The sequence below is a fragment of the Oncorhynchus masou genome, unplaced genomic scaffold (genome assembly GCF_036934945.1).
Source record: "Oncorhynchus masou masou isolate Uvic2021 unplaced genomic scaffold, UVic_Omas_1.1 unplaced_scaffold_3011, whole genome shotgun sequence".
NCBI lineage: Eukaryota > Metazoa > Chordata > Actinopteri > Salmoniformes > Salmonidae > Oncorhynchus > Oncorhynchus masou.
In genome coordinates, this window is record NW_027009430.1 from 16,666 (window position 1) to 40,433 (window position 23,768).

Below are 23,768 nucleotides of genomic sequence, written 5' to 3' on the forward strand. Positions count from 1 at the left end.
GCTTTCAGCGCAAAGAAGGCCTTGGCACCGTGATATCTCTATTTGTTGCCCTTTGTTTTGGTATGCCCCAGAGGTGGTGTCGGAGGGACGTGGTTCTAGGAGTGTTTTCAGTTGCAGTTGCATTGTTCTCTGCAGGGTAAAAACGGTCAGCTGGAAGCCCGAGCTAAACACAGCCAAGCACGTAGCCTCTCATTCATTTAGCTTTTAATGTTCCTCAATGGGCAGGTGAAAGATTACAGACTCAGGGATTCTGTTTTAATGTCAGCAAGGGATATTTTGATTACTACCCTACGAGCAGGTGGAGACATTAATCAGTCCGTGCTTGTAAGTAAATTCAGATAAGAATGAAGATGTCTTCACCTGTCTTCATTTGCTACGCCATCATCATCATCATCATCATCCTCATCATCCTCATCATCATCCTCCTCATCATCATCATCCTCATCATCATCCTCATCATCCTCATCATCCTCATCATCATCCTCATCCTCCTCATCATCATCATCATCCTCATCATCATCAACATCATCATCCTCATCATCCTCATCATCATCCTCATCATCCTCATCAACATCATCATCATCCTCATCATCATCCTCATCATCATCATCCTCATCCTCATCATCCTCATCATCCTCATCATCATCCTCATCATCATCATCAACATCATCATCCTCATCATCCTCATCATCATCCTCATCAACATCATCATCATCCTCATCATCATCCTCATCATCATCATCCTCATCCTCATCATCCTCATCATCCTCATCATCATCCTCATCATCATCATCCTCATCAACATCATCATCCTCATCATCATCCTCCTCATCATCATCCTCATCATCATCCTCATCATCCTCATCCTCATCCTCATCATCATCCTCATCATCATCCTCATCATCATCATCCTCATCCGCATCCTCATCATCATCATCCTCATCACCATCATCATCCTCATCATCATCCTCATCATCATCATCCTCATCAACATCATCATCCTCATCATCATCCTCCTCATCCTCCTCATCATCATCCTCATCATCCTCATCATCATCATCCTCATCATCCTCATCATCATCATCATCATCCTCATCATCATCATCCTCATCATCCTCATCCTCATCATCATCCTCATCATCCTCATCATCATCCTCATCATCCTCATCATCATCATCCTCATCATCCTCATCATCATCCTCATCATCCTCATCATCATCATCCTCATCATCATCATCATCCTCCTCATCATCCTCATCATCCTCATCATCATCCTCATCATCATCCTCATCATCATCATCCTCATCATCCTCATCATCATCCTCATCATCATCATCCTCATCAACATCATCATCCTCATCATCATCCTCCTCCTCATCCTCATCATCATCCTCATCATCATCATCCTCATCCTCCTCATCATCCTCATCATCATCATCCTCATCATCCTCATCATCATCATCCTCATCATCATCATCATCATCCTCCTCATCATCCTCATCATCCTCATCATCATTCTCATCATCATCATCATCATCCTCCTCATCATCATCCTCATCCTCATCAACATCCTCATCCTCATCATCCTCATCCTCCTCATCCTCATCATCATCATCCTCATCATCATCATCATCCTCCTCATTATCCCCATCATCATCATCATCATCATCCTCCTCATCATCCTCATCATCCTCATCATCCTCATCCTCATCATCCTCATCATCATCATCATCCTCATCATCATCGCCCAGTGTGTGTTTCCCAGTGCAATGCAGTCTTTTTTCAACACATTGCTTGAAGTGACCTCAGAAGGATGTTGGTCTAGGAATGTTGGGCTTGGTTGACATTCAAGAACTCAGTGTCTCAAAACATCCCGTTTGGGAATGTTGAAACAGACAGAAATCGCATATCGATTTGATGAGAGCTTTCCCCACAAAGACAACAAATGCGAATGCCAGTAGTGTTCATTTTGGTTTGTGTGCGCGCAGGCAGCAAACAGCGCTTTGTGATCCGTCAGGAAATCAGCCACTTCACATTGGGGGTGCAGGTACCAGGATAAAAGAGAGGAGCAGTCATCTCTTTGTACTGGGATAAAGGAGAGAGAGGTGCAGTCATCTCTTTATACTGGGATAAAGGAGAGAGGGGAGCAGTCATCTCTTTATACTGGGATAAAGGAGAGGGGAGCAGTCATCTCTTTATACTGGGATAAAGGAGAGAGAGAAGCAGTCATCTCTTTATACTGGGATAAAGGAGAGAGGAGCAGTCATCTCTTTATACTGGGATAAAGGAGAGAGGGGAGCAGTCATCTCTTTATACTGGGATAAAGGAGAGAGGGGAGCAGTCATCTCTTTATACTGGGATAAAGGAGAGAGGAGCAGTCATCTCTTTATACTGGGATAAAGGAGAGAGAGGAGCAGTCATCTCTTTATACTGGGATAAAGGAGAGAGGGGAGCAGTCATCTCTTTATACTGGGATAAAGGAGAGAGGGGAGCAGTCATCTCTTTATACTGGGATAAAGGAGAGAGAGGAGCAGTCATCTCTTTATACTGGGATAAAGGAGTGAGAGGAGCAGTCATCTCTTTATACTGGGATAAAGGAGAGAGGGGAGCAGTCATCTCTTTATACTGGGATAAAGGAGAGAGAGGAGCAGTCATCTCTTTATACTGGGATAAAGGAGAGAGAGGAGCAGTCACCTCTTTATACTGGGATAAAGGAAAGAGGGGAGCAGTCACCTCTTTATACTGGGATAAAGGAGAGAGGAGCAGTCATCTCTTTATACTGGGATAAAGGAGAGAGGGGAGCAGTCACCTCTTTATACTGGGATAAAGGAAAGAGGGGAGCAGTCACCTCTTTATACTGGGATAAAGGAGAGGGGGTGCAGTCATCTCTTTATACTGGGATAAAGGAGAGAGAGGAGCAGTCATCTCTTTGTTATGGGGTTTCAGGAGAGGGATCCATTTATACTGGGATAAAGGAGAGAGGGGAGCAGTCACCTCTTTATATTGGGATAAAGGAGAGAGGGGAGCAGTCATCTCTTTATACTGGGATAAAGGAGAGGGAGGAGCAGTCACCTCTTTATACTGGGATAAAGGAGAGAGAGGAGCAGTCATCTCTTTATACTGGGATAAAGGAGAGAGGGGAGCAGTCATCTCTTTATACTGGGATAAAGGAGATGGGAGCAGTCACCTCTTTATACTGGGGTAAAGGAGAGAGGAGCAGTCACCTCTTTATACTGGGATAAAGGAGAGAGGAGCAGTCACCTCTTTATACTGGGGTAAAGGAGAGGGGAGCAGTCACCTCTTTGTTCTGGGATAAAGGAGAGAGGGGAGCAGTCATCTCCTTGTTCTGGGATAAAGGAGAGAGGGGAGCAGTCACCTCTTTATACTGGGATAAAGGAGAGAGAGGAGCAGTCACCTCTTTATACTGGGATAAAGGAGAGAGAGGAGCAGTCATCTCTTTATACTGGGATAAAGGAGAGAGAGGAGCAGTCACCTCTTTATACTGGGATAAAGGAGAGAGAGGAGCAGTCACCTCTTTATACTGGGGTAAAGGAGAGAGGAGCAGTCACCTCTTTATACTGGGATAAAGGAGAGAGGAGCAGTCACCTCTTTATACTGGGGTAAAGGAGAGAGGAGCAGTCACCTCTTTATACTGGGATAAAGGAGAGAGGAGCAGTCACCTCTTTATACTGGGATAAAGGAGAGAGAGGTGCAGTCATCTCTTTGTTCTGGGATAAAGGAGAGAGAGGAGCAGTCACCTCTTTATACTGGGGTAAAGGAGAGGGGAGCAGTCATCTCTTTATACTGGGATAAAGGAGAGAGGGGAGCAGTCACCTCTTTATACTGGGATAAAGGAGAGGGGAGCAGTCATCTCTTTGTTCTGGGATAAAGGAGAGAGAGGAGCAGTCATCTCTTTATACTGGGATAAAGGAGAGGGGAGCAGTCATCTCTTTATACTGGGATAAAGGAGAGGGGAGCAGTCATCTCTTTGTTCTGGGATAAAGGAGAGAGAGGAGCAGTCACCTCTTTATACTGGGATAAAGGAGAGGGGAGCAGTCATCTCTTTATACTGGGATAAAGGAGAGGGGAGCAGTCATCTCTTTGTTCTGGGATAAAGGAGAGGGGAGCAGTCATCTCTTTATACTGGGATAAAGGAGAGGGGAGCAGTCACCTCTTTATACTGGGATAAAGGAGAGGGGAGCAGTCATCTCTTTGTTCTGGGATAAAGGAGAGTGAGGGGAGCTAACTCATGGCAGAGAGAGAACCTGCTGAACTAACTCATGGCAGAGAGAGCCCCCCCTGCAGAACTAACTCATGGCAGAGAGAGCCCCCCACAGAACTAACTCATGGCAGAGATAGCCCCCCCGCAGAACTAACTCAAGGCAGAGAGAGCCCCCAGCAGAACTAACTCATGGTAGAGAGCCCCCTGCAGAACTAACTCATGGCAGAGAGAGAACCCTGCAGAACTAACTCATGGCAGAGAGAGCCCCTGCAGAACTAACTCATGGCAGAGAGAGAACCCTGCAGAACTAACTCATGGCAGAGAGAGCCCCCTGCAGAACTAACTCATGGCAGAGAGAGCCCCCTGCAGAACTAACTCATGGCAGAGAGAGCCCCCTGCAGAACTAACTCATGGCAGAGAGAGCCCCCTGCAGAACTAACTCATGGCAGAGAGAGAATCTGCAGAACTAACTCATGGCAGAGAGAGAACCCTGCAGAACTAACTCATGGCAGAGAGCCCCCATAAGAACTAACTCATGGCAGAGAGAACCTGCCAAACTAACTCATGGCAGAGAGAGCCCCCACAGAACTAACTCATGGCAGAGACAGCCCCCGCAGAACTAACTCATGGCAGAGAGAGACCTGCCAAACTAACTCATGGCAGAGAGCCCCCCTGCAGAACTAACTCATGGCAGAGAGCCCCCCACAGAACTAACTCATGGCAGAGACAGACCCCTGCAGAACTAACTCATGGCAGAGAGAGCCCCCAGCAGAACTAACTCATGGCAGAGAGAGCCCCCTGCAGAACTAACTCATGGCAGAGAGATCCCCCCCTGCAGAACTAACTCATGGCAGAGAGAGCCCCCCACAGAACTAACTCATGGCAGAGAGAGCCCCCTGCAGAACTAACTCATGGCAGAGAGAGAGAACCTGCCGAACTAACTCATGGCAGAGAGAGAACCTGCCGAACTAACTCATGGCAGAGAGAGGCCCCCACAGAACTAACTCATGGCAGAGACAGCCCCCTGCAGAACTAACTCATGGCAGAGAAAGAATCTGCAGAACTAACTCAAGGCAGAGAGAGCCCCCAGCAGAACTAACTCATGGCAGAGAGAGCCCCCTGCAGAACTAACTCATGGCAGAGAGAGAACCCTGCAGAACTAACTCATGGCAGAGAGAGAACCCTGCAGAACTAACTCATGGCAGAGAGAGAACCTGCCGAACTAACTCATGGCAGAGAGAGCCCCCTGCAGAACTAACTCATGGCAGAGAGAGAATCTGCAGAACTAACTCATGGCAGTGAGAGCCCCCAGCAGAACTAACTCATGGCAGAGAGAGCCCCCTGCAGAACTAACTCATGGCAGAGAGAGAACCCTGCAGAACTAACTCATGGCAGAGAGATAACCCTGCAGAACTAACTCATGGCAGAGAGAGAACCTGCCGAACTAACTCATGGCAGAGAGAGCCCCCCGCAGAACTAACTCATGGCAGAGAGAGAGCCCCCCGCAGAACTAACTCATGGCAGAGAGAGAACCTCCCGAACTAACTCAAGGCAGAGAGAGAACCCCCCCGCAGAACAAACTCATGGCAGAGAGAGAACCTCCCGAACTAACTCAAGCCTCACACACTTCCAACTGGCTCTGCACTCCGAATAAAATGTCAGATTAGAAAGAAAACAAGTTCAGATAGGCCTGGTCTGTCGCTAGGCCATGTGTGAGACAGCGAGAGGCGGCCTGGTCTGTCGCTGGGCCATGTGTGAGACAGGGAGAGGCGGCCTGGTCTGTCGCTGGGCCATGTGTGAGACAGCGAGAGGCGGCCTGGTCTGTCGCTGGGCCATGTGTGAGACAGGGAGAGGCGGCCTGGTCTGTCGTTGGACTATGTGGAAGACGAAGAGAGAGAGAGAGTTTTGCTGTCTGGCTCACAGTACAAAGCCTTCAGAGTCAATGACTCCGATTAATCTTTTACCAGCCAGCGCAACCAATATATCACTGAATAATACCCATGTGTCCTCCTGGCCAGTGTGAAATGCAGAGTTATAACAGCAGTGTGCTAGGAGAGAAAAACATGTCTCCCACTGATGGCCTTTTGTTTGACTTAACGTCTCACTGGGAGCGCGACGCGGAGACACAGATACATTTTATGTGGTTGGAAGAAAGACACGGTTGGTTGGAAGAAAGACACAGTGTAGAAGGATGTGTTCAACCCATCTGTGGCTGAAAACAATGATGCCAGCCAACATATTTAGTGTGTGTGTGTGTGTGTGTGTGTGTGTGTGTGTGTGTGTGTTGTTCAGTCAATTCCCTTTATTATTCTCCATATATCTTTGAGGCGTTCCCTCTAGACTGTTTCTATACCCAGGTCATGTCTATGTGTATTTCAACCGCCAGTCATAATTATGATGAACCACTGACGTGGCTCATTCAGGGTCAGTCATCTCCCCTACAGGACACTCTTTGGAGTACAGTAGTTATTACTATACCAGAAGAGTCTGGACATTGTTTAAATGAGCTGAAACTGAATTAAACAAAGCTATTGTCTGTGGGAGGGTAGACTCAATAGAGTTAGATCATCCAACAGAAAGGCCGTGGTTTTGTATTTCGGACATATTCTTTTTTCTTTTTCTTTTTTTTTTGGTATGACTTTCGTAGAAAGGAATGTCATAATGTCTGTGCTCGGTGACACAACAGCTGGAGTACAAAGGATGTATTTACAGATGTCATGGGATGTATGGACCAGAATATAAACCTGAGAGACATGAGCTGGGGAAGTCAAGCTGATTTCCACTGCTCTGACAATAAACAGACATGAAACAGACATGAAAGTGTGACGGAGTTGTGTCTGTTTCGTGCTCCGTCCATTTTGTCTTTGAACTTGCGAAGCCTCAACCCTCTTCAGGCTGATGCAGTCTTGCTCATGGGAAATGATATGACTGAATTTTCCCATTTTCCAAATGCTCTGCTGCTATGACATTTTTGTAAAGGGGCTACTCAACCAAGTTTCAGTTGCTTGATAATAAACAAAATAGACAAATAAGGTGGATAAAACAGGAGTTGTTCTTTCACCAGCTCTTCTTTCTTGTTTGCTTGTCATGGTGTTTTAACAGGGGCTCAGAATGTTAAATAAAGTCTGTGACTTTTCATTTGAAGGGCACATAAATCCCTCTCACTGCTGAGATGACTACTTCATGGACCAGATGCAAATAGCTTGTGGCGTCCAGTACATTTACATCAGTACCTGGAAAACAACACATCAACTGTTGGATGGGATTCCTTTCATGGGCAATGGTTGACCCCCCCCCCCCCCCCCACACACACACACACACACACACTCAGTTCCATATCGAGACACCCCCCCCTGTGTGCGAATGCATATCCGAGAAAAGAAGTCGGCTTCATTAGGAGCACCAGGTTCTGCATCTCAAATTACACCCTATTCCCTACATAGTGCACTACTTTAGACCACAGTCCTATGGGCCCTGGTTCAAAATGGGCGGCACTATATAGGAAATAGGGTTTCCATTTGGAACGCAGCCTGTTCCTGGGTCCAGTCGCCACTTTGACATGGAGCCTGTAAGGCTGTGACGTCAGTGCTGTCTGATCGGCAGGGGCTGCTGAACCCTTCACCCCCAGGGCCGTCACTTCACCCCACCGTCTGTTTCTCAGCTGCACATCGCTGGACCCACAACCCTCCTCCTCCGCCTCCTCCTCCGCCTCCTCCTCCTCCTCCGCCTCCTCCTCCTCCGCCTCCTCCTCCTCCTTCGCCTCCTCCTCCTCCTCCTCCTCCTCCTCCTCCTCCTCCTCCTCCTCCTCCTCCTCCTCCTCCCCTCCTCCTCCTCCTCCTCCTCCTCCTCCCTCCTCCTCCTCGTCCTCCGTCCTCCTCCTCGTCCTCCTCCTCCGCCTCCTCGTCCTCCTCGTCCTCCTCCTCCTCCTCCTCCTCCTCGCTCAACACTATTTTGACATTCTGAAAGCAGTTCAAGGGTATTCTTTGCCCGAAAAGAGGGAAAATATTATAAACGAAACGGCTTCCAAGAGAAACATTTGTGTCTGCCTTTAGTCTCTGTCAATGCCATGTTCCTGACATTGTTTCCTTGAGCCGGTGATACCTAAACTCTTGAGACCTTCTGGCAGTCGTGTAATTCTGCGGTGAACTACTTTAAAGGGAATATGGTGACATTTCTAATGTTGCCAATATGGATCCTAATGGACCCTATCTGCACTTCCTGTTCCATAGGAAAAGCTACAGATCCAACCTCTTCTCCGTTTCAGTTTCCACCTCATTTTGTGGGCAGTGAGCACATAGCCTGTCTTCTCTTGAGAGCCAGGTCTGCCTTCTCACTGAGTCGGCCTTTCTCAATAGCAAGGCTATGCTCACTGAGTCTGTACATAGTCAAAGCTTTCCTTAAGTTTGGGTCAGTCACAGTGGTCAGGTATTCTGTGTAAGGGTCTATGTGCAGCTGGTGCAGAGGAGTCAGGCACAGGAGAGCAGAGATGAGTGAATAAAGGTAACTTTACTCAAAGTCATCAAAATACAAGATAAATCCAAGCCCACAATACAGACCACAAATACAACAAACATTCACTCACAACCAAACATGGGGAACATAGGGTTAAATACTAAACAGGTAATTGGGTGAGTGAAACCAGGTGTGTAAGACAAAGACAAAACAAATGGAAAATGAAAAGTCGATCAGCGGTGGCTAGAAGGCCGGTGACGTCGACCGCCGAACGTCGCCCGAACAAGGAGAGGGACCGACTTCTGTGGAAGTCCTGCCATTCTGCCACTGTGTACTCTCTGTGGATCAAATAGCATTCTAGTTTTCTCTATTTTTTGTTAATTCTTTCCAATGTGTCAAGTAATTATCTTTTTGTTTGGTTGGGTCTAATTGTGTCTAATTGTGCTGCTGTCCTGGGGCTCTGTAGGGTGTGTTTGTGTTTGTGAACAGAGCCCCTGGACCTGCTTGCTTTTGGGGGTCTTTTTATTTCTCTATAGCTGATGACTTTGTTAAGGAAGGTATAGAACTTACTTTATTTTTGGTGGTTATATAATTTAACGGCTCTTTTCTGTATTTTGATCATTAGCGGGTATCGGCCTAATTCTGCTCTGCATGCATTATTTTGGTGTTTTACGTTGTACACTGAGGATATTTTAGCAAACCTCTGCATGCAGAGTCTTAATTTGATGTTTGTCCCATAAAATAAAAAAACTTGGATGGTGAGCGGACCCCAAACCTCACAACCATAAAGTGCAATGGGTTCTATAACTGATTCAAGTATTAAAATATATATATATATATTTCACCTTTATTTAAGCAGGTAGGCCAGTTGAGAACAAGTTCTCATTTACAACTGCGACCTGGCCAAGATAAAGCGACAAAAAGTGTGACAAGAACAGAATTACACATAAACAAACGTACAGTCAAATAACACAATAAAGAAATCGGTGTACAGTGGAAATGTAGAAGAGTAGGCAACAAATAGGCCATAGTGAAATAATTCCATTTAGCCAGATCCTCGTTGGTATGTCAAATTCTATGTTTCTTTGGATGGCATAAAGGCCCTTCTTGCCTTGTCTCTCAGATCGTTCAAAGCTTAGTGGAAGTTACCTGTGGTGCTGATGTTTAGGCCGAGGTATGTATAGTTTTTTTGTGTGCTCTAGTGCCCACGCCAATTGTGTCTAGATGGAATTTGTATTTGTGGTCCTGGCAACTGGACCTTTTTTGGAACACAATTGTTTTTGTCTGACTGAGACTTACTGTCAGGGCCCAGGTCTGTCAGGGCCCAGGTCTGTCAGGGACCAGGTCTGTCAGGGACCAGGTCTGTCAGGGACCAGATCTGTCAGGACTCAGGTCTGTCAGGGACCAGGTCTGTCAGGACTCAGGTCTGACAGAATCTGTGCAGAATATCTAGGTGCTGCTGTATTCTCTCCTTGGTTGGTGACAGACGCACCAGATCATCAGAAAACAGTAGACATTTGACATCAGATTCTAGTAGGTTGAGGATTCTAGTAGGGTGAGGATTCTAGTAGGTTGAGGATTCTAGTAGGGTGAGGATTCTAGTAGGTGAGGTTCTAGTAGGGTGAGGATTCTAGTAGGGTGAGGATTCTAGTAGGATGAGGATTCTAGTAGGGTGAGGATTCTAGTAGGGTGAGGATTCTAGTAGGGTGAGGATTCTAGTAGGGTGAGGGTTCTAGTAGGGTGAGGATTCTAGTAGGATGAGGATTCTAGTAGGGTGAGGATTCTAGTAGGGTGAGGATTCTAGTAGGGTGAGGATTCTAGTAGGGTGAGGATTCTAGTAGGGTGAGGCCGGATACTGCAGACTGTTCTGGTGCCCGCGCCAATTCGTTTATATATATATATGTTGAAGAGCGTGGGGCTTAAGCTGCTTCCCTGTCTCATCCCATGGTCCTGTGGAAAGAAATGTGTGTGTTTTTCGCCAATTTTAACCACACACTTGTTGTTTGTGTACATGGATTTTATAATGTGTTATGTTATTCCCCCAACACCACTTTCCGTCAATTTGTATAGCAGGCCTTTGTGCCATTTTGCCTTTGTTTTGGTTTGTATGTTTGTCATTTAGAGTGGCATGGTGAATACGTGGTCTGTCGTACGGTAATTTGGCAAAAAGCCAATTTGACATTTGCTCAGTACATTGTTTTCACTGAGGAAATGTACGAGTCATGCTGTTAATGAAAATGCAGAGGATTTTCCCAAGGTTGCTGTTGACGCATATCCCTCCCTCTCTCTCTCTCTCCGCATCATTTGTTTTCATGTTCTCAGGGTTCCTGTTAATCACAGATCCAAATGGGTTTCTTATTGATAACAAAACAAACATTACTAGATTGTGTGTGAGAGTTCAATCCCATTAAAACCTATTCTCTATCTTCATCTCTAATCAGAGAGCAATAAAAGTTAATAGGCCTTCATTTCCCCTGTATCTGCTGTCTCTCTCTCTTTCTCTCTCTCGCTCTCTCTCTCTCTCTATTTCTCTCTTTCTCTCTCTCTCTCTCGCTCTCTCTCTCTCTCCTCCTCTCTAACTCATTCTCATTTCCCCTGTATCTGCTGGCTCTCCCTCTCTCTCCTTCCCTCTCTCCTTCCCTCTCTCGCTCTCCCTTTCTCGCTCTCTCTCTCTCTCCATCCCTCTCTCTCCCCCTCTAATAATTTTCCCTGTATCTGCTGGCTCTCTCCTTCTTTCTCTCCTTCCTTCTCTCTCTCTTTCTCACTCGCTGTCTCTTTCTCTCTCTCCTTCCTTCCCTCCCCCTCTCTCTCTCTCTCTCTCTCTTTCTCTCTTTCTCTCTCTCTCTCTCTCTCTCTCTCTCTCTCTCTCTCCTGGCCCCTCTCTCTCTCTCTCTCTCTCCTGGCCCCTCTCTCTCTCTCTCTCTCTCCTCTCCTGGCCCCTCTCTCCTTCTTTCTCTCTCTCCTTCCTTCTCTCTCGCTGTCTCTCTTTCTCTCTCTCCTTCCTTCCCTCTCTCTCCTTCCTTCTCTCTCTCTCTCTTTCTCCCTCTTTCTCTCTCTCTCTTTTTCTCCTTGCCTCTCGCTCCTTCCTTCTCTCTCCCCCCTTCCCTCTCTCTCTCTTTCTCTCCTTGCCTCTCTCCTTCCCTCTCTCTCTCTCTCTCTCTCTCTCTCTCTCTCTCCTGGCCCTCTCTCTCTCTCTCTCTCCTCTGGCCCCTCTCTCCTTTCTCCTTGCCTCTCGCTCCTTCCTTCTCTCTCCTTCCCTCTCTCTCTCTTTCTCTCCTTGCCTCTCTCCTTCCCTCTCTCTCTCTCTCTCTCTCTCTCTCTCCTGGCCCCTCTCTCTCTCTCTCTCTCTCTCTCTCTCTCTCCTGGCCCCTCTCTCCTTCTTTCTCTCTCTCCTTCTTTCTCTCTCGCTGTCTCTCTTTCTCTCTCTCCTTCCTTCCCTCTCTCTCCTTCCTTCTCTCTCTCTCTCTTTCTCCCTCTTTCTCTCTCTCTCTTTTTCTCCTTGCCTCTCGCTCCTTCCTTCTCTCTCTCCTTCCCTCTCTCTCTCTTTCTCTCCTTGCCTCTCTCCTTCCCTCTCTCTCTCTCTCTCTCTTTCTCCCTCTCTTTCTCTCCTTGACTCTCTCTCCTTCCTTCTCTCTCCTTCCCTCTTTCTCTCTATCCTTTGCCCTCTTTCTCTCTCACTCTTTTGCCCTCTTTCTCTCTTTCCCTCTCTCTCTTTCTCTCTCTAACTCCCATCTCCTAAAACTCAGTTTACCATTTACCTGTGGATTCATTTCCGGAGTAGAGGATATTGTGCATTTCAGCTAGCTAGCTAAATTGCCATAAATGTTTGCTTATCGACCTGTCCTCAAATTAATATAATTGGTTCATAGTTTGTTTTGATATTTCAACCTACTTGTTCTGATTGCGTCTGGTGTGGGGGGACAAAATCAACATGCATGTTCGGTCTGGTCAACATGTCACTCCTCCGTCCCTCTCTCTTTCCCCTCTGTCCCTCTCTCTCTCTCCCTTGCTCTCTCTATCGCCCCCCTCTCCTTTACTCCCTCCGCCCTCACATGCTCCTCCTCTCCTCCTTCTCTCAGCTAACACCCCTTCACTGTGGTTGTGATGTTTGACTTCAGGAGGTGAATCAGAAATAAGACAACATGAGTGACCGTTTTGACTGTGGTGAGTGCAAGGAGTCCCTGTACGGACGCAAATACATTCAGGTGGAGGACGTTTCCCACTGCATCCCCTGCTATGACCGCCTGTATGCCAACACATGTCAGGAGTGCAAGGAGCTCATTGCACACAACGCACGGGTAAGCATATACAAGGGTGTGTGTGGGTGTGTGTGTGTGTGTGTTTACTTGTGGCTAGTGGGTGTTTTCTGTTGTCTGTCTACACTTCTGTATGTGCGGTCTCTTCTGAGGTTTTCACTTGTGTGTGTGTGTTTGTCCTTGTCCTCGTGGTTATCTTTTGTGGATTCTAAAGATTATAAAGATTCCAAAGATTATAAAGATTCCAAAGATTCTAAAGATTCCAAAGAGCAGATGGAGTTTTTGGAAAACATAACTTTCCTGCTCTTTGTCGAATACCCAGACGTCTGCAAATCCCCTTTGAGTTCCTCCAGCCAGACATTAAGGCCTTTTAGTTAGAGTCAAATGAAAACATAAGGCTGGAGGGAACACCCTTAGGCGCCACGGGGCACGGGTGACCCCTGAGTTATAGACTCCCTTTGGAGGGGCTCGCAGTAAATCAAGGTTCTGTTAGCTTTGGCCCTCATCCTCCTCCACACACAACTCACAGCACTCATCCTTCTCAGTCCCATTCCCTGTAGTGGTTCTGTAAAAACCTACGCGTGTGTCAGATTTAATAGATTATATATATAGTTTTCACCCAGAACATAATGTGAGACATTAATCATGCAATGTGTGTTAACAGTGTTCGCTTGCACTACGGTTGACCTGGAACAAAAGTGGTGGTGTTTCAATATTTACTTAAAACCTCCTTGTTATCAGCTCTAAACTAGCTTCTTGTTAATCTAGCTCCTTGTTAACAGATCTGATCTAGCTCCTTGTTAACAGATCTAATCTAGCTCCTTGTTAACAGATCTAATCTAGCTCCTGGTTAACAGATCTAATCTAGCTCCTTGTTAACAGATCTAATCTAGCTCCTTGTTAACAGATCTAATCTAGCTCCTTGTTAACAGATCTAATCTAGCTCCTGGTTAACAGATCTGATCTAGCTCCTTGTTAACAGATCTAATCTAGCTCCTTGTTAACAGATCTAATCTAGCTCCTGGTTAACAGATCTGATCTAGCTCCTGGTTAACAGATCTAATCTAGCTCCTTGTTAACAGATCTAATCTAGCTCCTTGTTAACAGATCTAATCTAGCTCCTTGTTAACAGATCTGATCTAGCTCCTGGTTAACAGATCTGATCTAGCTCCTGGTTAACAGATCTAATCTAGCTCCTTGTTAACAGATCTAATCTAGCTCCTTGTTAACAGATCTGATCTAGCTCCTGGTTAACAGATCTGATCTTAGCTCCTGGTTAACAGATCTAATCTAGCTCCTTGTTAACAGATCTGATCTAGCTCCTGGTTAACAGATCTAATCTAGCTCCTTGTTAACAGATCTGATCTAGCTCCTGGTTAACAGATCTAATCTAGCTCCTGGTTAACAGATCTAATCTAGCTCCTTGTTAACAGATCTGATCTAGCTCCTGGTTAACAGATCTAATCTAGCTCCTTGTTAACAGATCTGATCTAGCTCCTGGTTAACAGATCTAATCTAGCTCCTTGTTAACAGATCTAATCTAGCTCCTTGTTAACAGATCTAATCTAGCTCTGGTTAACAGATCTAATCTAGCTCCTGGTTATCAGATCTAATCTAGTTTCTTGTTAATCTAGCTCCTTGTTAACAGATCTGATCTAGCTCCTGGTTAACAGATCTGATCTAGCTCCTGGTTAACAGATCTAATCTAGCTCCTTGTTAACAGATCTAATCTAGCTCCTGGTTAACAGATCTAATCTGCTCCTTGTTAACAGATCTGATCTAGCTCCTGGTTAACAGATCTAATCTAGCTCCTGGTTAACAGATCTAATCTAGCTCCTTGTTAACAGATCTGATCTAGCTCCTGGTTAACAGATCTAATCTAGCTCCTTGTTAACAGATCTAATCTAGCTCCTTGTTAACAGATCTAATCTAGCTCCTTGTTAACAGATCTAATCTAGCTCCTTGTTAACAGATCTAATCTAGCTCCTGGTTAACAGATCTAATCTAGCTCCTGGTTATCAGATCTAATCTAGTTTCTTGTTAATCTAGCTCCTTGTTAACAGATCTGATCTAGCTCTGGTTAACAGATCTGATCTAGCTCCTGGTTAACAGATCTAATCTAGCTCCTTGTTAACAGATCTAATCTAGCTCCTGGTTAACAGATCTAATCTAGCTCCTTGTTAACAGATCTGATCTAGCTCCTGGTTAACAGATCTAATCTAGCTCCTGGTTAACAGATCTAATCTAGCTCCTTGTTAACAGATCTGATCTAGCTCCTGGTTAACAGATCTAATCTAGCTCCTTGTTAACAGATCTAATCTAGCTCCTGGTTAACAGATCTAATCTAGCTCCTTGTTAACAGATCTAATCTAGCTCCTTGTTAACAGATCTAATCTAGCTCCTTGTTAACAGATCTAATCTAGCTCCTGGTTAACAGATCTAATCTAGCTCCTGGTTATCAGATCTAATCTAGCTCCTTGTTAACAGATCTGGAAAGGTATGGACCACATGAAAATGGTTACCATGTGTTTGATACCTTTCAAATCATTTCATTCCAACTATTAGAATGAGCCCAACCTCCGATATCTCTGCCCATCAGCCACAATTGGTGTGAATGGTCTTTCAATCCCAATTTTACGGATTATAATGCTGTGTTCATGATCAAGTAGGAAGGTGTTAATTACCAGTTGTAAAGTCACAAATACCAGTTGGATGCATTCACATGCTTAGAACTCATTGAGAAATGCTTATTGGCTAATGGCCAACAAGCTGCATCAACCATAAACTCAAAGTACAGCTATCATGCTTGTAAACAAATTATAGTATTTGTTTATAGTGTTAAAGAAAACAAATTAATAGTTTGCTTTTTATAAATAATGTGTTGTGTTGTTGCATTTAACTGCCAAAATGTTACTGCTGAGTTTCCCATCAGTTAATACCAGTACTGACCTTTCTCCCTTTCCCTCTCCAGGAGCTGTTCTACGAGGACAGGCACTACCACGAACACTGTTTCCGTTGTGACTGCTGACCGCTCGCTGGCGGACGAGCCCTTCACCAGCCAGGAGGAGGCGCTGCTGTGCAACGACTGCTACCACAATGAGTTCTCGTCAAGTGTGTGGCCTGCGACAAGACCGTCATGCCAGGTACCCACACCTGCTACTGCTTCCCTTGAGTAGCAGAAACATCGAAACTCCCAAAAACGTGCGGGATACAAGACAACACCCTTTCGTCCTACTGAGCTGAGCCGAGCTATACTGCGCTGACCTGGTTACCTATCCATCATAGTTGCCGTGGCATAAAAAATTGCCTGCTTTGGCCTCAATTACTCAACTACTGTTCTCACACCTATCACTGACAGGCGTTTAACCACTGTCATGACTTTTGACGAAGCAGCTCTCTCTCTCAGTCAATGTCACGCAAGTAAAGACATAGAGTTTTCACAAGCAGTCGCAGAAGGCATAGCCGTATGGGCCTGGTCTGAAGTGGTGCCCTACGTAGGGAATAGGGTGCCATTTGGGACGCAGTCTAATGTATTTTTGTGGTTGAGCTGGGTGTGACACAGCTTAGATGTGATTGTGATTGTCTCCTCATTTGACCGAAAGTACCTCTCTGTTGACTTCTGGCCCAACGGTCTTTGTGACGGCATGGCAGTGTTACACCAACAGCAGGGGCTGGACAGGGCAGGGCTGGAAATGACACGGGATTCAATCTGGACAGGGCAGGTTGGGGGTTATTTCTCCACCGTTTCTGTACAACTGAGCACTGAGTAGTCGTTTTGGCTTGTTTCTATGGTCTACCGCAGTTGAACACTACACTGCCTCCTCGCCCTTAAAAGCAGCCAATTGCGATTTGCACTGGCCGACCTCCCCACGCGCACATTTCAGTTCCCAAAGCTCGTAAAACAAAAGGCAATAATTAAGAGATGTGATGTTCATTTTCATAGGCATGGCTCGCTATTTATTTTGGCTACTTTTATTACCTACTTGGAGGAAGTGTTTATTTGTGGGGGACACTTAAAGTCAGAAGTTTGAATAAAGTATAAATAATATCACTGGATGTTTGGATGGTGTTATAGCAGGTCAGACTGGATGGTGTTATAGCAGGTCAGACTGGATGGTGTTATAGCAGGTCAGACTGGATGGTGTTATAGCAGGTCAGACTGGATGGTGTTACAGCAGGTTAGACTGGATGGTGTTATAGCAGGTCAGACTGGATGGTGTTATAGCAGGTCAGACTGGATGGTGTTATAGCAGGTCAGACTGGATGGTGTTATAGCAGGTCAGACTGGATGGTGTTACAGCAGGTTAGACTGGATGGTGTTATAGCAGGTCAGACTGGATGGTGTTATAGCAGGTCAGACTGGATGGTGTTATAGCAGGTCAGACTGGATGGTGTTATAGCAGGTCAGACTGGATGGTGTTATAGCAGGTCAGACTGGATGGTGTTATAGCAGGTCAGACTGGATGGTGTTATAGCAGGTCAGACTGGATGGTGTTATAGCAGGTCAGACTGGATGGTGTTATAGCAGGTCAGACTGGATGGTGTTATAGCAGGTCAGACTGGATGGTGTTATAGCAGGTCAGACTGGATGGTGTTATAGCAGGTCAGACTGGATGGTGTTACAGCAGGTTAGACTGGATGGTGTTATAGCAGGTCAGACTGGATGGTGTTATAGCAGGTCAGACTGGATGGTGTTATAGCAGGTCAGACTGGATGGTGTTATAGCAGGTCAGACTGGATGGTGTTATAGCAGGTCAGACTGGATGGTGTTATAGCAGGTCAGACTGGATGGTGTTATAGCAGGTCAGACTGGATGGTGTTATAGCAGGTCAGACTGGATGGTGTTATAGCAGGTCAGACTGGATGGTGTTATAGCAGGTCAGACTGGATGGTGTTATAGCAGGTCAGACTGGATGGTGTTATAGCAGGTCAGACTGGATGGTGTTATAGCAGGTCAGACTGGATGGTGTTATAGCAGGTCAGACTGGATGGTGTTACAGCAGGTCAGACTGGATAGTGTTACAGCAGGTCAGACTGGATGGTGTTATAGCAGGTCAGACTGGATGGTGTTATAGCAGGTCAGACTGGATGGTGTTATAGCAGGTCAGACTGGATGGTGTTATAGCAGGTCAGACTGGATGGTGCTATAGCAAGTCAGACTGGATGGTGTTATAGCAGGTCAGACTGGATGGTGTTATAGCAGGTCAGACTGGATGGTGTTATAGCAGGTCAGTCTGGATGGTGTTATAGCAGGTCAGACTGGATGGTGTTATAGCAGGTCAGACTGGATGGTGTTATAGCAGGTCAGACTGGATGGTGTTATAGCAAGTCAGACTGGATGGTGTTATAGCAAGTCAGACTGGATGGTGTTATAGCAGGCCAGACTGGATGGTGTTATAGCAGGTCAGACTGGATGGTGTTATAGCAGGCCAGACTGGATGGTGTTATAGCAGGTCAGACTGGATGGTGTTATAGCAGGCCAGACTGGATGGTGTTATAGCAGGTCAGACTGGATGGTGTTATAGCAGGCCAGACTGGATGGTGTTATAGCAGGTCAGACTGGATGGTGTTACAGCAGGTCAGACTGGATGGTGTTATAGCAGGTTAGACTGGATGGTGTTACAGCAGGTCAGACTGGATGGTGTTACAGCAGGTCAGACTGGATGGTGTTATAGCAGGTCAGACTGGATGGTGTTATAGCAAGTCAGACTGGATGGTGTTATAGCAGGTCAGACTGGATGGTGTTATAGCAGGTCAGACTGTATGGTGTTATAGCAAGTCAGACTGGATGGTGTTATAGCAAGTCAGACTGGATGGTGTTATCAGACTGGATGGTGTTACGGCAGGTCAGACTGGATGGTGTTTATAGCAGGTCAGACTGGATGGTGTTATAGCAGGTCAGACTGGATGGTGTTATAGCAAGTCAGACTGGATGGTGTTACAGCAAGTCAGACTGGATGGTGTTATAGCAGGTCAGACTGGATGGTGTTACAGCAGGTCAGACTGGATGGTGTTATAGCAAGTCAGACTGGATGGTGTTACAGCAGGTTAGACTGGGTGGTGTTACAGCAAGTCAGACTGGATGGTGTTATAGCAAGTCAGACTGGATGGTGTTATAGCAAGTCAGACTGGATGGTGTTACAGCAGGTTAGACTGGGTGGTGTTACAGCAAGTCAGACTGGATGGTGTTTTAGCAGGTCAGACTGTATGGTGTTATAGCAGGTCAGACTGGATGGTGTTATAGCAAGTCAGACTGGATGGTGTTACAGCAGGTTAGACTGGGTGGTGTTACAGCAAGTCAGACTGGATGGTGTTATAGCAAGTCAGACTGGATGGTGTTACAGCAGGTTAGACTGGGTGGTGTTATAGCAAGTCAGACTGGATGGTGTTATAGCAAGTCAGACTGGATGGTGTTACAGCAGGTTAGACTGGATGGTGTTATAGCAAGTCAGACTGGATGGTGTTATAGCAAGTCAGACTGGATGGTGTTATAGCAGTCAGACTGGATGGTGTTACAGCAGGTTAGACTGGGTGGTGTTACAGCAAATATTACCTTTATTTAACCTTGATTTTGTCAGATAGTCATATTTAGAACAAAGTATATGAGCCCTGAATTTCAACAAAAAAATACAAAATATACACGTCATAATATAAATCCAAAATGCAAGCAGAAAGAAAACCACAGTCATAAAAAACAAACACATTTATCAGTAGTAAGGTCCTCAATCACAACCAGCTGTAGCAGTAGGTGTCAGAACTAGGACATTACGCATACTGAGGTTTGACATTCTAACCCAGAACTCAATTGGCTGACATGGCACACAAACCGGTAGTTGCCATGACTTCACAGGTGATGACTCTTGCAGACAGAGTGAATTATACCAAACCTGTCTGTGTCTCAATCTATGTCTCAATCTCAGTCTCAATCTCTGTCTGTCTCAATCTCTGTCTCAGTCTCAGTCTGTCTGTCTGTCTCAGTCTCAATCTCAGTCTCAATCTCTGTCTGTCTCAATCTCAGTCTCAATCTATGTCTGTCTCAATCTCAGTCTGTCTCTGTCTTAGTCTGTCTCTGTTTTAGTCTGTCTCTGTCTGTGTCTCAATCTCTGTCTCAGTCTCTGTCTGTCTGTCTCAGTCTCTGTCTGTCTCAATCGCAGTCTCAATCTATGTCTGTCTCAATCTCAGTCTGTCTCTGTCTTAGTCTGTCTCTGTCTGTGTCTCAATCTCAGTCTCAATTTCTGTCTGTCTCAATCTCTGTCTCAGTCTCTGTCTGTCTCAATCTCAGTCTCAATCTATGTCTATCTCAATCTCCAGTCTGTCTCTGTCTCAGTCTGTCTCTGTCTCAGTCTCAATCTATGTCTCAATCTCTGTCTCAATCTCTGTCTCAGTCTCAATCTGTCTGTCTCAGTCTCAATCTGTCTCAATCTCAGTCTCAATCTATCTCTCAATCTCAGTCTCAATCTATGTCTGTCTCAATCTCAGTCTGTCTCTGTCTCAATAAATGTCTCTGTCTCAATCTCAGTCTCAATCTCAGCCTCAATCTCAGTCTCAATCTCAGTCTCAATCTGTCTGTCTCTGTCTCAGTCTCAATAAATGTCTCTGTCTCGATCTCAGTCTCAATCTCAATCTCAATCTCAATCTCAGTCTCAGTCTCTGTCTCTGTCTCTGTCTCAATATCTGTCTCTATCTCTCTCAATATCTGTCTCAATCTCAGTCTCTGTCTCTGTCTCAGTCTCTGTCTCAATATCTGTCTCAATCTCTGTCTCAGTCTCAATCTCTGTCCGTCTCAGTCTCTGTCTCAGTCTCAATCTCAGTCTCTGTCTCAATCTCTGTCCGTCTCAGTCTCTGTCTCAATCTCTGTCCGTCTCAGTCTCTGTCTCAGTCTCAATCTCTGTCTCAGTCTCTCCTCTCTCTCTCCTTCTCCCTCTGGCAGGCTCAAAGAAGTTGGAGTATGGGGGCTCTGCGTGGCACGAGGACTGCTTTGTGTGCCATGGCTGTGAGAAGCCCATCGGTGGCCAGTCCTTCATCCCCGACAAAGACGACTACTACTGTGTACCCTGCTACGAGGGCAGGTTCACCCCGCGATGCAGCCTCTGCAAAAAGGTGAACCAGGGTCTCCTCGAATCAACATTATCCTCTCCCTGTCACTGTTATTGACGTTCTCACGGTAGTAGATCGGTTTCTTGTGAAACCACTTTGTCAGATCAAGTCAGTAAGGTTGATGGGTATGTATCCTGCATAGGTGCTGGCGACAGGAGGCGTCAGCTACAAAGATGAGACGTGGCACAAGGAGTGTTTGGTGTGTAACGGCTGTAAGAGCCCACTGGCGGGCCAGCCCTTCACCTCCCAGGGAGACACGCCCTACTGCGTCAAGTGCTTCAGCAGCCTCTACGCACAGAAGTGTGCCTCCTGTAACTCGCCCATCACAGGTCATGTCTTCTCCATTTCACTAGATAATATGGGTTGATTTGAAACACTCAAATGGCACCCTATTCCCTACATACTGCACTTACACTGTGGCACTAAGTACCAGCCCAGCCCAGACGCCCTGCATGCCAGAGCACAGACATACTGGAAATATACTGGTAGAGCCTGTGGCTGTTTAGAATGCCAGTGTTTCAACTGAACACAGAGAACTGGTGGATGTTCAATGCTGATATTACAGCCAACCATAGAATTACCCACATGCCTTAATGTTCAGAAAATCATTTCTTACTGCACACCTGTCAATCCAGGTGGTAGACATAGGCTACATCCCACATGGCATCCTATTCCCTTTGCAGTGCACTACTTTTGACCAGGGCCCAAAGGACGCTGGTCAAAAGTAGTGCACTATATTGGAAATAGGGTGCCATTTGGGACGTACTCGTATGCTACTATACATGCTACGTGTTTTATTCCCTCCAGGGTTTGGCGAGGGGAAGTACATTTCTTTCCAGGATCGGCAGTGGCACCAGCCCTGCTTCAAGTGCTCCCACTGCTCTGTCTCTCTGGTTGGGTCCGGCTTCTTCCCTGACCGGGACCAGATCCTTTGTGGAGACTGCAACAACGACCAAGAAGACCAATGAGAATCACTTTCTCTGTCCTTCAACTGTGCTTGACCAATCACAAATGTACAGTTATAGCTATATCCCGTTTGTAACACACAGCGGTGACATGACCACCTATCGTACATTTAAGAGAGCCTCTAAACATCAACCTATATTTAATACTACATCACCCTAAATATATACAGTACCAGTCAAACTTTTGTCGACCTACTCATTCAAGGGTTTTTCCCCATTTTTATACTATTTTATACATTGTAGAATAATAGTGAAGACATCAAAACTATGAAATAACACAGAGATGGAATAAACAAATCAAAATATTTAATATTTGAGATTCTTCAAAGTTGCCACCCTTTTCCTTGATGACAGCATTGCACACTCTTGGCATTCTCTCAACCAGCTTCATGAGGAATGCTTTTCAAATCAAATCACATTTTATTTGTCACATACACATGGTTAGCAGATGTTAATGCGAGTGTAGCGAAATGCTTGTGCTTCTAGTTCCGACAATGCAGTAATAACCAACAAGTAATCTAACTAACAATTCCTAAACTACTGTCTTATACACAGTGTAAGGGGATAAAGAATATGTACATAAGGATATATGAATGAGTGATGATACAGAGCAGCATAGGCAAGATACAGTAGATGGTATCGAGTACAGTATATACATGTGAGATGAGTATGTAAACAAAGTGGCATAGTTAAAGTGGCTAGTGATACATGTATTACATAAGGATGCAGTCGATGATATAGAGTACAGTATATACGTATGCATATGAGATGAATAATGTAGGGTAAGTAACATTATATAAGGTAGCATTGTTTAAAGTGGCTAGTGATATATTTACAACATTTCCCATCAATTCCCAATATTAAAGTGGCTGGAGTTGAGGCAGTGTCAGTGTGTAGGCAGCAGCCACTCAATGTTAGTGGTGGCTGTTTAACAGTCTGATGGCCTTGAGATAGAAGCTGTTTTTCAGTCTCTCAGTCCCAGCTTTGATGCACCTGTACTGACCTCGCCTTCTGGATGATAGCGGGGTGAACAGGCAGTGGCTCGGGTGGTAGATGTCCTTGATGATCTTTATGGCCTTCCTGTAACATCGGGTGGTGTAGGTGTCCTGGAGGGCAGGTAGTTTGCCCCCGATGATGCGTTGTGCAGACCTCACTATCCTCTGAGAGCCTTACGGTTGAGGGCGGAGCTGTTGCCGTACCAGGCGGTGATACAGCCCGCAGGATGCTATCGATTGTGCCTCTGTAGAAGTTTTGTGAGTGCTTTTGGTGACAAGCCAATTTCTTCAGCCTCCTGAGGTTGAAGAGGCGCTGCTGCGCCCTTCTTCACGATGCTGTCTGTGTGAGTGGACCAATTCAGTTTGTCTGTGATGTGTATGCCGAGGAACTTAAACTTGCTACTCTCTCCACTACTGTTCCATCGATGTGGATAGGGGTGTTCCCTCTGCTGTTTCCTGAAGTCCACAATCATCTCCTCTGTTTTGTTGACGTTGAGTGTGAGGTTATTTTCCTGACACCACACTCCGAGGGCCCTCACCTCCTCCCTGTAGGCCGTCTCGTCGTTGTTGGTAATCAAGCCTACCACTGTTGTGTCGTCCGCAAACTTGATGATTGAGTTGGAGCGTGCGTGGCCACGCAGTCGTGGGTGAACAGGGAGTACAGGAGGAAATAGGGTGCCATTTTGGGGTGCCATTTTCCAACAGTCTTTGAAGTTCCCACATATGCTGAGCACTTGTTGGCTGCTTTTCCTTCACTCTCCGGTCCAACTCATCCTAAACC

At 45.8% G+C, this 23,768-nt stretch overlaps 1 pseudogene; it reads left to right on the top strand.

Moving 5' to 3' along the window:
• The window catches only part of LOC135534106 (four and a half LIM domains protein 3-like), a 35,547-nt pseudogene extending 13,374 nt beyond the window's left edge, over positions 1–22,173 (top strand).
• Positions 22,174–23,768: the final 1,595 nt, after the last annotated feature.